Source organism: Ambystoma mexicanum, assembly GCF_040938575.1.
Source record: "Ambystoma mexicanum isolate Mex_15411 chromosome 12 unlocalized genomic scaffold, UKY_AmexF1_1 Mex_chr12_unloc.1, whole genome shotgun sequence".
Taxonomy (NCBI): domain Eukaryota; kingdom Metazoa; phylum Chordata; class Amphibia; order Caudata; family Ambystomatidae; genus Ambystoma; species Ambystoma mexicanum.
In genome coordinates this window covers 12919871-12932490 of record NW_027182322.1, presented here as the reverse complement: position 1 = coordinate 12932490, position 12620 = coordinate 12919871, and the positions used below count along the sequence as shown (strand labels likewise).

Genomic DNA, 12620 nt, shown 5'->3' with positions numbered 1-12620 from the left:
CATAATGTTCCTTGTTTGAATAAGAAAGTAAAAAATACGACTCTGGTGGGATTCGAACCCACAACCTTTGAATGACTTTGCCCATTCACTTAGAAGTCCAACGCGCTATCCATTGCACCACTGAGCCAGATGAAAATCAACTTGCGTACATTAAGGGATGATCGAAGTTTTGTCAATCCAGTGTTTACTTCACATCATATTATCAAGCCTTCTGGGATACAAGAAAGAATAATTGTTTTCTGAAACATAAAATGTCTGTAGAAGAATCACACTTCTGGGTGAAACCTTGAACTACACCTTTGTTCCTTTAGGGATAAATTCGGAGAATAGGGTATTACTGTATTTTCTTGCAAACTGAATACGTTTGGACAACAATTCCATACCTTAATAAAAAAGAACTGGATAAAAAGTGCAGCCATACAATTGGTTAACAATACAAAAACACAAAGAGAATATACCATAAATAGCTTTGAAAGAAGATTTTACTTTATATGTCGCTAGAAACAAATGTCTGAGTGTAGGGTGTCGTGTTTTTGGTCTATCTCATTTACAGCTATTATAAAGACAATGTTTCTGAAGGAAGGATACATTAGGAAAGTGCAAAGTTTCTGGCAGTGATGTTGTATTCCTTATGAGCAATATGTTCCTGTTGCAATGGAAGGCAGACTGCTTTTGATTCAGTTGCATGCTGTATTAGATACATAGGTTCAACTTGGGTCAAATACTAAGATTAAAGCATCGGCCAAAAATAAACATTCCTCACATGCATAATGTTCCTTGTTTGAATAAGAAAGTAAAAAATGTGACTCTGGTGGGATTCGAACCCACAACCTTTGAATGACTTTGCCAATTCACTTAGAAGTCCAATGCGCTATCCATTGCGCCACAGAGCCAGATGAAAATCAACTTGCGTACATTAAGGGATGATCGAAGTTTTGTCAATCCGGTGTTTACTTCACATCACATTATCAAGCCTTCTGGGACACATCAAAGAATGATTGTTTTCTGAAACATAAAATGTCTGTAGCAAGAATCACACTTCTGTGTGAAACCTTGAACTGCACCTTTGTTCGCTTGGGGAGAAATTCAGAGAATAGGGTATTACAGTATTTTCTTGCCAAGTGAATAGGTTTGGACAACAATTCCATACCTTAATAAAAAAGAACTGGATAAAAAGTGCATACATACAATTGGTTAACAATACAAAAACACAAAGAGAATATACCATAAATAGCTTTGAAAGAAGATTTTACTTTATATGTCGCTAGAAACAAATGTCTGAGTGTAGGGTGTCGTGTTTTTGGTCTATCTCATTTACAGCTATTATAAAGACAATGTTTCTGAAGGAAAGATACATTAGGAAAGTGCAAAGTTTCTGGCAGTGATGTTGTATTGCTTATGAGCAATATGTTCCTGTTGCAATGGAAGGCAGACTGCTTTTGATTCAGTTGCATGCTGTATTAGATACATAGGTTCAACTTGGGTCAAATACTAAGATTAAAGCATCGGCCAAAAATAAACATTCCTCACATGCATAATGTTCCTTGTTTGAATAAGAAAGTAAAAAATGCGACTCTGGTGGGATTTGAACCCACAACCTTTGAATGACTTTGCCAATTCACTTAGAAGTCCAACGCGCTATCCATTGCGCCACAGAGCCAGATGCACAGCAACTTGCGTACATTAAGGGATGATCGAAGTTTTGTCAATCCGGTGTTTACTTCACATCATATTATCAAGCCTTCTGGGATACAAGAAAGAATAATTGTTTTCGGAAACATAAAATGTCTGTAGAAGAATCACACTTCTGGGTGAAACCTTGAACTACACCTTTGTTCCTTTAGGGATAAATTCGGAGAATAGGGTATTACTGTTTTTTCTTGCAAACTGAATACGTTTGGACAACAATTCCATACCTTAATAAAAAAGAACTGGATAAAAAGTGCAGCCATACAATTGGTTAACAATACAAAAACACAAAGAGAATATACCATAAATAGCTTTGAAAGAAGATTTTACTTTATATGTCGCTAGAAACAAATGTCTGAGTGTAGGGTGTCGTGTTTTTGGTCTATCTCATTTACAGCTATTATAAAGACAATGTTTCTGAAGGAAGGATACATTAGGAAAGTGCAAAGTTTCTGGCAGTGATGTTGTATTGCTTATGAGCAATATGTTCCTGTTGCAATGGAAGGCAGACTGCTTTTGATTCAGTTGCATGCTGTATTAGATACATTGGTTCAACTTGGGTCAAATACTAAGATTAAAGCATCGGCCAAAAATAAACATTCCTCACATGCATAATGTTCCTTGTTTGAATAAGAAAGTAAAAAATACGACTCTGGTGGGATTCGAACCCACAACCTTTGAATGACTTTGCCAATTCACTGAGAAGTCCAACGCGCTATCCATTGCGCCACTGAGCCAGATGAAAATCAACTTGCGTACATTAAGGGATGATCGAAGTTTTGTCAATCCAGTGTTTACTTCACATCATATTATCAAGCCTTCTGGGATACAAGAAAGAATAATTGTTTTCTGAAACATAAAATGTCTGTAGAAGAATCACACTTCTGGGTGAAACCTTGAACTACACCTTTGTTCCTTTAGGGATAAATTCGGAGAATAGGGTATTACTGTATTTTCTTGCAAACTGAATACGTTTGGACAACAATTCCATACCTTAATAAAAAAGAACTGGATAAAAAGTGCAGCCATACAATTGGTTAACAATACAAAAACACAAAGAGAATATACCATAAATAGCTTTGAAAGAAGATTTTACTTTATATGTCGCTAGAAACAAATGTCTGAGTGTAGGGTGTCGTGTTTTTGGTCTATCTCATTTACAGCTATTATAAAGACAATGTTTCTGAAGGAAGGATACATTAGGAAAGTGCAAAGTTTCTGGCAGTGATGTTGTATTCCTTATGAGCAATATGTTCCTGTTGCAATGGAAGGCAGACTGCTTTTGATTCAGTTGCATGCTGTATTAGATACATAGGTTCAACTTGGGTCAAATACTAAGATTAAAGCATCGGCCAAAAATAAACATTCCTCACATGCATAATGTTCCTTGTTTGAATAAGAAAGTAAAAAATGTGACTCTGGTGGGATTCGAACCCACAACCTTTGAATGACTTTGCCAATTCACTTAGAAGTCCAATGCGCTATCCATTGCGCCACTGAGCCAGATGAAAATCAACTTGCGTACATTAAGGGATGATCGAAGTTTTGTCAATCCAGTGTTTACTTCACATCATATTATCAAGCCTTCTGGGATACAAGAAAGAATAATTGTTTTCTGAAACATAAAATGTCTGTAGAAGAATCACACTTCTGGGTGAAACCTTGAACTACACCTTTGTTCCTTTAGGGATAAATTCGGAGAATAGGGTATTACTGTATTTTCTTGCAAACTGAATACGTTTGGACAACAATTCCATACCTTAATAAAAAAGAACTGGATAAAAAGTGCAGCCATGCAATTGGTTAACAATACAAAAACACAAAGAGAATATACCATAAATAGCTTTGAAAGAAGATTTTACTTTATATGTCGCTAGAAACAAATGTCTGAGTGTAGGGTGTCGTGTTTTTGGTCTATCTCATTTACAGCTATTATAAAGACAATGTTTCTGAAGGAAGGATACATTAGGAAAGTGCAAAGTTTCTGGCAGTGATGTTGTATTCCTTATGAGCAATATGTTCCTGTTGCAATGGAAGGCAGACTGCTTTTGATTCAGTTGCATGCTGTATTAGATACATAGGTTCAACTTGGGTCAAATACTAAGATTAAAGCATCGGCCAAAAATAAACATTCCTCACATGCATAATGTTCCTTGTTTGAATAAGAAAGTAAAAAATGTGACTCTGGTGGGATTCGAACCCACAACCTTTGAATGACTTTGCCAATTCACTTAGAAGTCCAATGCGCTATCCATTGCGCCACAGAGCCAGATGAAAATCAACTTGCGTACATTAAGGGATGATCGAAGTTTTGTCAATCCGGTGTTTACTTCACATCACATTATCAAGCCTTCTGGGACACATCAAAGAATGATTGTTTTCTGAAACATAAAATGTCTGTAGCAAGAATCACACTTCTGTGTGAAACCTTGAACTGCACCTTTGTTCGCTTGGGGAGAAATTCAGAGAATAGGGTATTACAGTATTTTCTTGCCAAGTGAATAGGTTTGGACAACAATTCCATACCTTAATAAAAAAGAACTGGATAAAAAGTGCATACATACAATTGGTTAACAATACAAAAACACAAAGAGAATATACCATAAATAGCTTTGAAAGAAGATTTTACTTTATATGTCGCTAGAAACAAATGTCTGAGTGTAGGGTGTCGTGTTTTTGGTCTATCTCATTTACAGCTATTATAAAGACAATGTTTCTGAAGGAAAGATACATTAGGAAAGTGCAAAGTTTCTGGCAGTGATGTTGTATTGCTTATGAGCAATATGTTCCTGTTGCAATGGAAGGCAGACTGCTTTTGATTCAGTTGCATGCTGTATTAGATACATAGGTTCAACTTGGGTCAAATACTAAGATTAAAGCATCGGCCAAAAATAAACATTCCTCACATGCATAATGTTCCTTGTTTGAATAAGAAAGTAAAAAATGCGACTCTGGTGGGATTTGAACCCACAACCTTTGAATGACTTTGCCAATTCACTTAGAAGTCCAACGCGCTATCCATTGCGCCACAGAGCCAGATGCACAGCAACTTGCGTACATTAAGGGATGATCGAAGTTTTGTCAATCCGGTGTTTACTTCACATCATATTATCAAGCCTTCTGGGATACAAGAAAGAATAATTGTTTTCGGAAACATAAAATGTCTGTAGAAGAATCACACTTCTGGGTGAAACCTTGAACTACACCTTTGTTCCTTTAGGGATAAATTCGGAGAATAGGGTATTACAGTATTTTCTTGCCAAGTGAATTGGTTTGGACAACAATTCCATACCTTAATAAAAAAGAACTGGATAAAAAGTGCAGACATACAATTGGTTAACAATACAAAAACACAAAGAGAATATGCCATAAATAGCTTTGAAAGAAGATTTTACTTTATATGTCGCTAGAAACAAATGTCTGAGCATAGGGTGTCGTGTTTTGGTCTATCTCATTTACAGCTATTATAAAGACAATGTTTCTGAAGGAAGGATACATTAGAAAAGTGCCAAGTTTCTGGTAGTGATGTTGTATTGCTTATGAGCAATATGTTCCTGTTGCAATGGAAGGCAGACTGCTTTTGATTCAGTTGCATGCTGTATTAGATACATAGGTTCAACTTGGGTCAAATACTAAGATTAAAGCATCGGCCAAAAATAAACATTCCTCACATGCATAATGTTCCTTGTTTGAATAAGAAAGTAAAAAATGCGACTCTGGTGGGATTCGAACCCACAACCTTTGAATGACTTTACCAATTCACTTAGAAGTCCAACCCGCTATCCATTGCGCCACAGAGCCAGATGAAAATCAAGTTGCGTACATTAAGGGATGATCGAAGTTTTGTCAATCCAGTGTTTACTTCACATCATATTATCAAGCCTTCTGGGATACAAGAAAGAATAATTGTTTTCTGAAACATAAAATGTCTGTAGAAGAATCACACTTCTGGGTGAAACCTTGAACTACACCTTTGTTCCTTTAGGGATAAATTCGGAGAATAGGGTATTACTGTATTTTCTTGCAAACTGAATACGTTTGGACAACAATTCCATACCTTAATAAAAAAGAACTGGATAAAAAGTGCAGCCATACAATTGGTTAACAATACAAAAACACAAAGAGAATATACCATAAATAGCTTTGAAAGAAGATTTTACTTTATATGTCGCTAGAAACAAATGTCTGAGTGTAGGGTGTCGTGTTTTTGGTCTATCTCATTTACAGCTATTATAAAGACAATGTTTCTGAAGGAAGGATACATTAGGAAAGTGCAAGGTTTCTGGCAGTGATGTTGTATTGCTTATGAGCAATATGTTCCTGTTGCAATGGAAGGCAGACTGCTTTTGATTCAGTTGCATGCTGTATTAGATACATAGGTTCAACTTGGGTCAAATACTAAGATTAAAGCATCGGCCAAAAATAAACATTCCTCACATGCATAATGTTCCTTGTTTGAATAAGAAAGTAAAAAATGCGACTCTGGTGGGATTCGAACCCACAACCTTTGAATGACTTTGCCAATTCACTTAGAAGTCCAACGCGCTATCCATTGCGCCACAGAGCCAGATGACAATCAACTTGCGTACATCAGGGGATGATCGAGGTTTTGTCAATCCAGTGTTTACTTCACATCATATTATCAAGCCTTCTGGGATACAAGAAAGAATAATTGTTTTCTGAAACATAAAATGTCTGTAGAAGAATCACACTTCTGGGTGAAACCTTGAACTACACCTTTGTTCCTTTAGGGATAAATTCGGAGAATAGGGTATTACTGTATTTTCTTGCAAACTGAATACGTTTGGACAACAATTCCATACCTTAATAAAAAAGAACTGGATAAAAAGTGCAGCCATACAATTGGTTAACAATACAAAAACACAAAGAGAATATACCATAAATAGCTTTGAAAGAAGATTTTACTTTATATGTCGCTAGAAACAAATGTCTGAGTGTAGGGTGTCGTGTTTTTGGTCTATCTCATTTACAGCTATTATAAAGACAATGTTTCTGAAGGAAGGATACATTAGGAAAGTGCAAAGTTTCTGACAGTGATGTTGTATTGCTTATGAGCAATATGTTCCTGTTGCAATGGAAGGCAGACTGCTTTTGATTCAGTTGCATGCTGTATTAGATACATAGGTTCAACTTGGGTCAAATACTAAGATTAAAGCATCGGCCAAAAATAAACATTCCTCACATGCATAATGTTCCTTGTTTGAATAAGAAAGTAAAAAATGCGACTCTGGTGGGATTCGAACCCACAACCTTTGAATGACTTTGCCAATTCACTTAGAAGTCCAACGCGCTATCCATTGCGCCACAGAGCCAGATGACAATCAACTTGCGTACATCAGGGGATGATCGAGGTTTTGTCAATCCAGTGTTTACTTCACATCATATTATCAAGCCTTCTGGGATACAAGAAAGAATAATTGTTTTCTGAAACATAAAATGTCTGTAGAAGAATCACACTTCTGGGTGAAACCTTGAACTACACCTTTGTTCCTTTAGGGATAAATTCGGAGAATAGGGTATTACTGTATTTTCTTGCAAACTGATACGTTTGGACAACAATTCCATACCTTAATAAAAAAGAACTGGATAAAAAGTGCAGCCATACAATTGGTTAACAATACAAAAACACAAAGAGAATATACCATAAATAGTTTTGAAAGAATATTTTACTTTATATGTCGCTAGAAACAAATGTCTGAGTGTAGGGTGTTGTGTTTTTGGTCTATCTCATTTACAGCTATTATAAAGACAATGTTTCTGAAGGAAGGATACATTAGGAAAGTGCAAAGTTTCTGGCAGTGATGTTGTATTGCTTATGAGCAATATGTTCCTGTTGCAATGGAAGGCAGACTGCTTTTGCTTCAGTTGCATGCTGTATTAGATACATAGGTTCAACTTGGGTCAAATACTAAGATTAAAGCATCGGCCAAAAAAGACATTCCTCACATGCATAATGTTCCTTGTTTGAATAAGAAAGTAAAAAATGCGACTCTGGTGGGATTCAAACCCACAACCTTTGAATGACTTTGCAAATTCACTTAGAAGTCCAACGCGCTATCCATTGCGCCACAGAGGGAGATAAAAATCCACTTGCGTACAGTAAGGGATGATCGACGTTTTGTCAATCCAGTGTTTACTTCACATCATATTATCAAGCCTTCTGGGATACAAGAAAGAATAATTGTTTTCCGAAACATAAAATGTCTGTAGAAGAATCACACTTCTGGGTGAAACCTTGAACTACACCTTTGTTCCTTTAGGGATAAATTCGGAGAATAGGGTATTACTGTTTTTTCTTGCAAACTGAATACGTTTGGACAACAATTCCATACCTTAATAAAAAAGAACTGGATAAAAAGTGCAGCCATACAATTGGTTAACAATACAAAAACACAAAGAGAATATACCATAAATAGCTTTGAAAGAAGATTTTACTTTATATGTCGCTAGAAACAAATGTCTGAGTGTAGGGTGTCGTGTTTTTGGTCTATCTCATTTACAGCTATTATAAAGACAATGTTTCTGAAGGAAGGATACATTAGGAAAGTGCAAAGTTTCTGGCAGTGATGTTGTATTGCTTATGAGCAATATGTTCCTGTTGCAATGGAAGGCAGACTGCTTTTGATTCAGTTGCATGCTGTATTAGATACATTGGTTCAACTTGGGTCAAATACTAAGATTAAAGCATCGGCCAAAAATAAACATTCCTCACATGCATAATGTTCCTTGTTTGAATAAGAAAGTAAAAAATGCGACTCTGGTGGGATTCGAACCCACAACCTTTGAATGACTTTGCCAATTCACTTAGAAGTCCAACGCGCTATCCATTGCACCACAGAGCCAGATGCACATCAACTTGAGTACATTAAGGGATGATCGAAGTTTTGTCAATCCGGTGTTTACTTCACATCATATTATCAAGCCTTCTGGGATACAAGAAAGAATAATTGTTTTCGGAAACATAAAATGTCTGTAGAAGAATCACACTTCTGGGTGAAACCTTGAACTACACCTTTGTTCCTTTAGGGATAAATTCGGAGAATAGGGTATTACAGTATTTTCTTGCCAAGTGAATTGGTTTGGACAACAATTCCATACCTTAATAAAAAAGAACTGGATAAAAAGTGCAGACATACAATTGGTTAACAATACAAAAACACAAAGAGAATATACCATAAATAGCTTTGAAAGAAGATTTTACTTTATATGTCGCTAGAAACAAATGTCTGAGTGTAGGGTGTCGTGTTTTTGGTCCATCTCATTTACAGCTATTATAAAGACAATGTTTCTGAAGGAAGGATACATTAGGAAAGTGCAAAGTTTCTGGCAGTGATGTTGTATTGCTTATGAGCAATATGTTCCTGTTGCAATGGAAGGCAGACTGCTTTTGATTCAGTTGCATGCTGTATTAGATACATAGGTTCAACTTGGGTCACATACTAAGATTAAAGCATCGGCCAAAAATAAACATTCCTCACATGCATAATGTTCCTTGTTTGAATAAGAAAGTAAAAAATGCGACTCTGGTGGGATTCGAACCCACAACCTTTGAATGACTTTGCCAATTCACTTAGAAGTCCAACGCGCTATCCATTGCGCCACAGAGCCAGATGACAATCAACTTGCGTACATCAGGGGATGATCGAGGTTTTGTCAATCCAGTGTTTACTTCACATCATATTATCAAGCCTTCTGGGATACAAGAAAGAATAATTGTTTTCTGAAACATAAAATGTCTGTAGAAGAATCACACTTCTGGGTGAAACCTTGAACTACACCTTTGTTCCTTTAGGGATAAATTCGGAGAATAGGGTATTACTGTATTTTCTTGCAAACTGAATACGTTTGGACAACAATTCCATACCTTAATTAAAAAGAACTGGATAAAAAGTGCAGCCATACAATTGGTTAACAATACAAAAACACAAAGAGAATATACCATAAATAGCTTTGAAAGAAGATTTTACTTTATATGTCGCTAGAAACAAATGTCTGAGTGTAGGGTGTCGTGTTTTTGGTCTATCTCATTTACAGCTATTATAAAGACAATGTTTCTGAAGGAAGGATACATTAGGAAAGTGCAAAGTTTCTGGCAGTGATGTTGTATTGCTTATGAGCAATATGTTCCTGTTGCAATGGAAGGCAGACTGCTTTTGATTCAGTTGCATGCTGTATTAGATACATAGGTTCAACTTGGGTCACATACTAAGATTAAAGCATCGGCCAAAAATAAACATTCCTCACATGCATAATGTTCCTTGTTTGAATAAGAAAGTAAAAAATGCGACTCTGGTGGGATTCGAACCCACAACCTTTCAATGACTTTACCAATTCACTTAGAAGTCCAACCCGCTATCCATTGCGCCACAGAGCCAGATGAAAATCAAGTTGCGTACATTAAGGGATGATCGAAGTTTTGTCAATCCAGTGTTTACTTCACATCATATTATCAAGCCTTCTGGGATACAAGAAAGAATAATTGTTTTCTGAAACATAAAATGTCTGTAGAAGAATCACACTTCTGGGTGAAACCTTGAACTACACCTTTGTTCCTTTAGGGATAAATTCGGAGAATAGGGTATTACTGTATTTTCTTGCAAACTGAATACGTTTGGACAACAATTCCATACCTTAATAAAAAAGAACTGGATAAAAAGTGCAGCCATACAATTGGTTAACAATACAAAAACACAAAGAGAATATACCATAAATAGCTTTGAAAGAAGATTTTACTTTATATGTCGCTAGAAACAAATGTCTGAGTGTAGGGTGTCGTGTTTTTGGTCTATCTCATTTACAGCTATTATAAAGACAATGTTTCTGAAGGAAGGATACATTAGGAAAGTGCAAGGTTTCTGGCAGTGATGTTGTATTGCTTATGAGCAATATGTTCCTGTTGCAATGGAAGGCAGACTGCTTTTGATTCAGTTGCATGCTGTATTAGATACATAGGTTCAACTTGGGTCAAATACTAAGATTAAAGCATCGGCCAAAAATAAACATTCCTCACATGCATAATGTTCCTTGTTTGAATAAGAAAGTAAAAAATGCGACTCTGGTGGGATTCGAACCCACAACCTTTGAATGACTTTGCCAATTCACTTAGAAGTCCAACGCGCTATCCATTGCGCCACAGAGCCAGATGACCATCAACTTGCGTACATCAGGGGATGATCGAGGTTTTGTCAATCCAGTGTTTACTTCACATCATATTATCAAGCCTTCTGGGATACAAGAAAGAATAATTGTTTTCTGAAACATAAAATGTCTGTAGAAGAATCACACTTCTGGGTGAAACCTTGAACTACACCTTTGTTCCTTTAGGGAGAAATTCAGAGAATAGGGTATTACAGTATTTTCTTGCCAAGTGAATTGGTTTGGACAACAATTTCATACCTTAATAAAAAAGAACTGGATAAAAAGTGCAGACATACAATTGGTTAACAATACAAAAACACAAAGAGAATATACCATAAATAGCTTTGAAAGAAGATTTTACTTTATATGTCGCTAGAAACAAATGTCTGAGTGTAGGGTGTCGTGTTTTTGGTCTATCTCATTTACAGCTATTATAAAGACAATGTTTCTGAAGGAAGGATACATTAGGAAAGTGCAAAGTTTCTGGCAGTGATGTTGTATTGCTTATGAGCAATATGTTCCTGTTGCAATGGAAGGCAGACTGCTTTTGATTCAGTTGCATGCTGTATTAGATACATTGGTTCAACTTGGGTCAAATACTAAGATTAAAGCATCGGCCAAAAATAAACATTCCTCACATGCATAATGTTCCTTGTTTGAATAAGAAAGTAAAAAATACGACTCTGGTGGGATTCGAACCCACAACCTTTGAATGACTTTGCCAATTCACTTAGAAGTCCAACGCGCTATCCATTGCGCCACTGAGCCAGATGAAAATCAACTTGCGTACATTAAGGGATGATCGAAGTTTTGTCAATCCAGTGTTTACTTCACATCATATTATCAAGCCTTCTGGGATACAAGAAAGAATAATTGTTTTCTGAAACATAAAATGTCTGTAGAAGAATCACACTTCTGGGTGAAACCTTGAACTACACCTTTGTTCCTTTAGGGATAAATTCGGAGAATAGGGTATTACTGTATTTTCTTGCAAACTGAATACGTTTGGACAACAATTCCATACCTTAATAAAAAAGAACTGGATAAAAAGTGCAGCCATACAATTGGTTAACAATACAAAAACACAAAGAGAATATACCATAAATAGCTTTGAAAGAAGATTTTACTTTATATGTCGCTAGAAACAAATGTCTGAGTGTAGGGTGTCGTGTTTTTGGTCTATCTCATTTACAGCTATTATAAAGACAATGTTTCTGAAGGAAGGATACATTAGGAAAGTGCAAAGTTTCTGGCAGTGATGTTGTATTCCTTATGAGCAATATGTTCCTGTTGCAATGGAAGGCAGACTGCTTTTGATTCAGTTGCATGCTGTATTAGATACATAGGTTCAACTTGGGTCAAATACTAAGATTAAAGCATCGGCCAAAAATAAACATTCCTCACATGCATAATGTTCCTTGTTTGAATAAGAAAGTAAAAAATGTGACTCTGGTGGGATTCGAACCCACAACCTTTGAATGACTTTGCCAATTCACTTAGAAGTCCAATGCGCTATCCATTGCGCCACAGAGCCAGATGAAAATCAACTTGCGTACATTAAGGGATGATCGAAGTTTTGTCAATCCGGTGTTTACGTCACATCACATTATCAAGCCTTCTGGGACACATCAAAGAATGATTGTTTTCTGAAACATAAAATGTCTGTAGCAAGAATCACACTTCTGTGTGAAACCTTGAACTGCACCTTTGTTCGCTTGGGGAGAAATTCAGAGAATAGGGTATTACAGTATTTTCTTGCCAAGTGAATAGGT

General features: G+C 36.3%; 10 non-coding genes across 10 annotated transcripts; all 10 read right to left on the bottom strand.

The window, feature by feature from the left end:
- Positions 1–803: 803 nt before the first annotated feature.
- TRNAR-UCU (transfer RNA arginine (anticodon UCU)) lies at positions 804–893 on the bottom strand. Its single transcript is given in 2 exon segments — positions 804–839; positions 857–893. It is a non-coding gene; the product is annotated as a tRNA-Arg (tRNA).
- A 677-nt stretch (positions 894–1570) lies between these two features.
- TRNAR-UCU (transfer RNA arginine (anticodon UCU)) lies at positions 1571–1660 on the bottom strand. Its single transcript is given in 2 exon segments — positions 1571–1606; positions 1624–1660. It is a non-coding gene; the product is annotated as a tRNA-Arg (tRNA).
- Positions 1661–3868: 2208 nt separating this feature from the next.
- TRNAR-UCU (transfer RNA arginine (anticodon UCU)) lies at positions 3869–3958 on the bottom strand. The gene is given in 2 exon segments: positions 3869–3904; positions 3922–3958. It is a non-coding gene; the product is annotated as a tRNA-Arg (tRNA).
- Positions 3959–4635: 677 nt separating this feature from the next.
- Positions 4636–4725, bottom strand: TRNAR-UCU (transfer RNA arginine (anticodon UCU)). The gene is given in 2 exon segments: positions 4636–4671; positions 4689–4725. It is a non-coding gene; the product is annotated as a tRNA-Arg (tRNA).
- A 1441-nt stretch (positions 4726–6166) lies between these two features.
- Positions 6167–6256, bottom strand: TRNAR-UCU (transfer RNA arginine (anticodon UCU)). The gene is given in 2 exon segments: positions 6167–6202; positions 6220–6256. It is a non-coding gene; the product is annotated as a tRNA-Arg (tRNA).
- A 676-nt stretch (positions 6257–6932) lies between these two features.
- On the bottom strand, positions 6933–7022 carry TRNAR-UCU (transfer RNA arginine (anticodon UCU)). The gene is given in 2 exon segments: positions 6933–6968; positions 6986–7022. It is a non-coding gene; the product is annotated as a tRNA-Arg (tRNA).
- A 1440-nt stretch (positions 7023–8462) lies between these two features.
- On the bottom strand, positions 8463–8552 carry TRNAR-UCU (transfer RNA arginine (anticodon UCU)). Its single transcript is given in 2 exon segments — positions 8463–8498; positions 8516–8552. It is a non-coding gene; the product is annotated as a tRNA-Arg (tRNA).
- A 676-nt stretch (positions 8553–9228) lies between these two features.
- Positions 9229–9318, bottom strand: TRNAR-UCU (transfer RNA arginine (anticodon UCU)). The gene is given in 2 exon segments: positions 9229–9264; positions 9282–9318. It is a non-coding gene; the product is annotated as a tRNA-Arg (tRNA).
- A 1442-nt stretch (positions 9319–10760) lies between these two features.
- Positions 10761–10850, bottom strand: TRNAR-UCU (transfer RNA arginine (anticodon UCU)). The gene is given in 2 exon segments: positions 10761–10796; positions 10814–10850. It is a non-coding gene; the product is annotated as a tRNA-Arg (tRNA).
- Positions 10851–12292: 1442 nt separating this feature from the next.
- On the bottom strand, positions 12293–12382 carry TRNAR-UCU (transfer RNA arginine (anticodon UCU)). Its single transcript is given in 2 exon segments — positions 12293–12328; positions 12346–12382. It is a non-coding gene; the product is annotated as a tRNA-Arg (tRNA).
- Between the last annotated feature and the right edge of the window lie 238 nt (positions 12383–12620).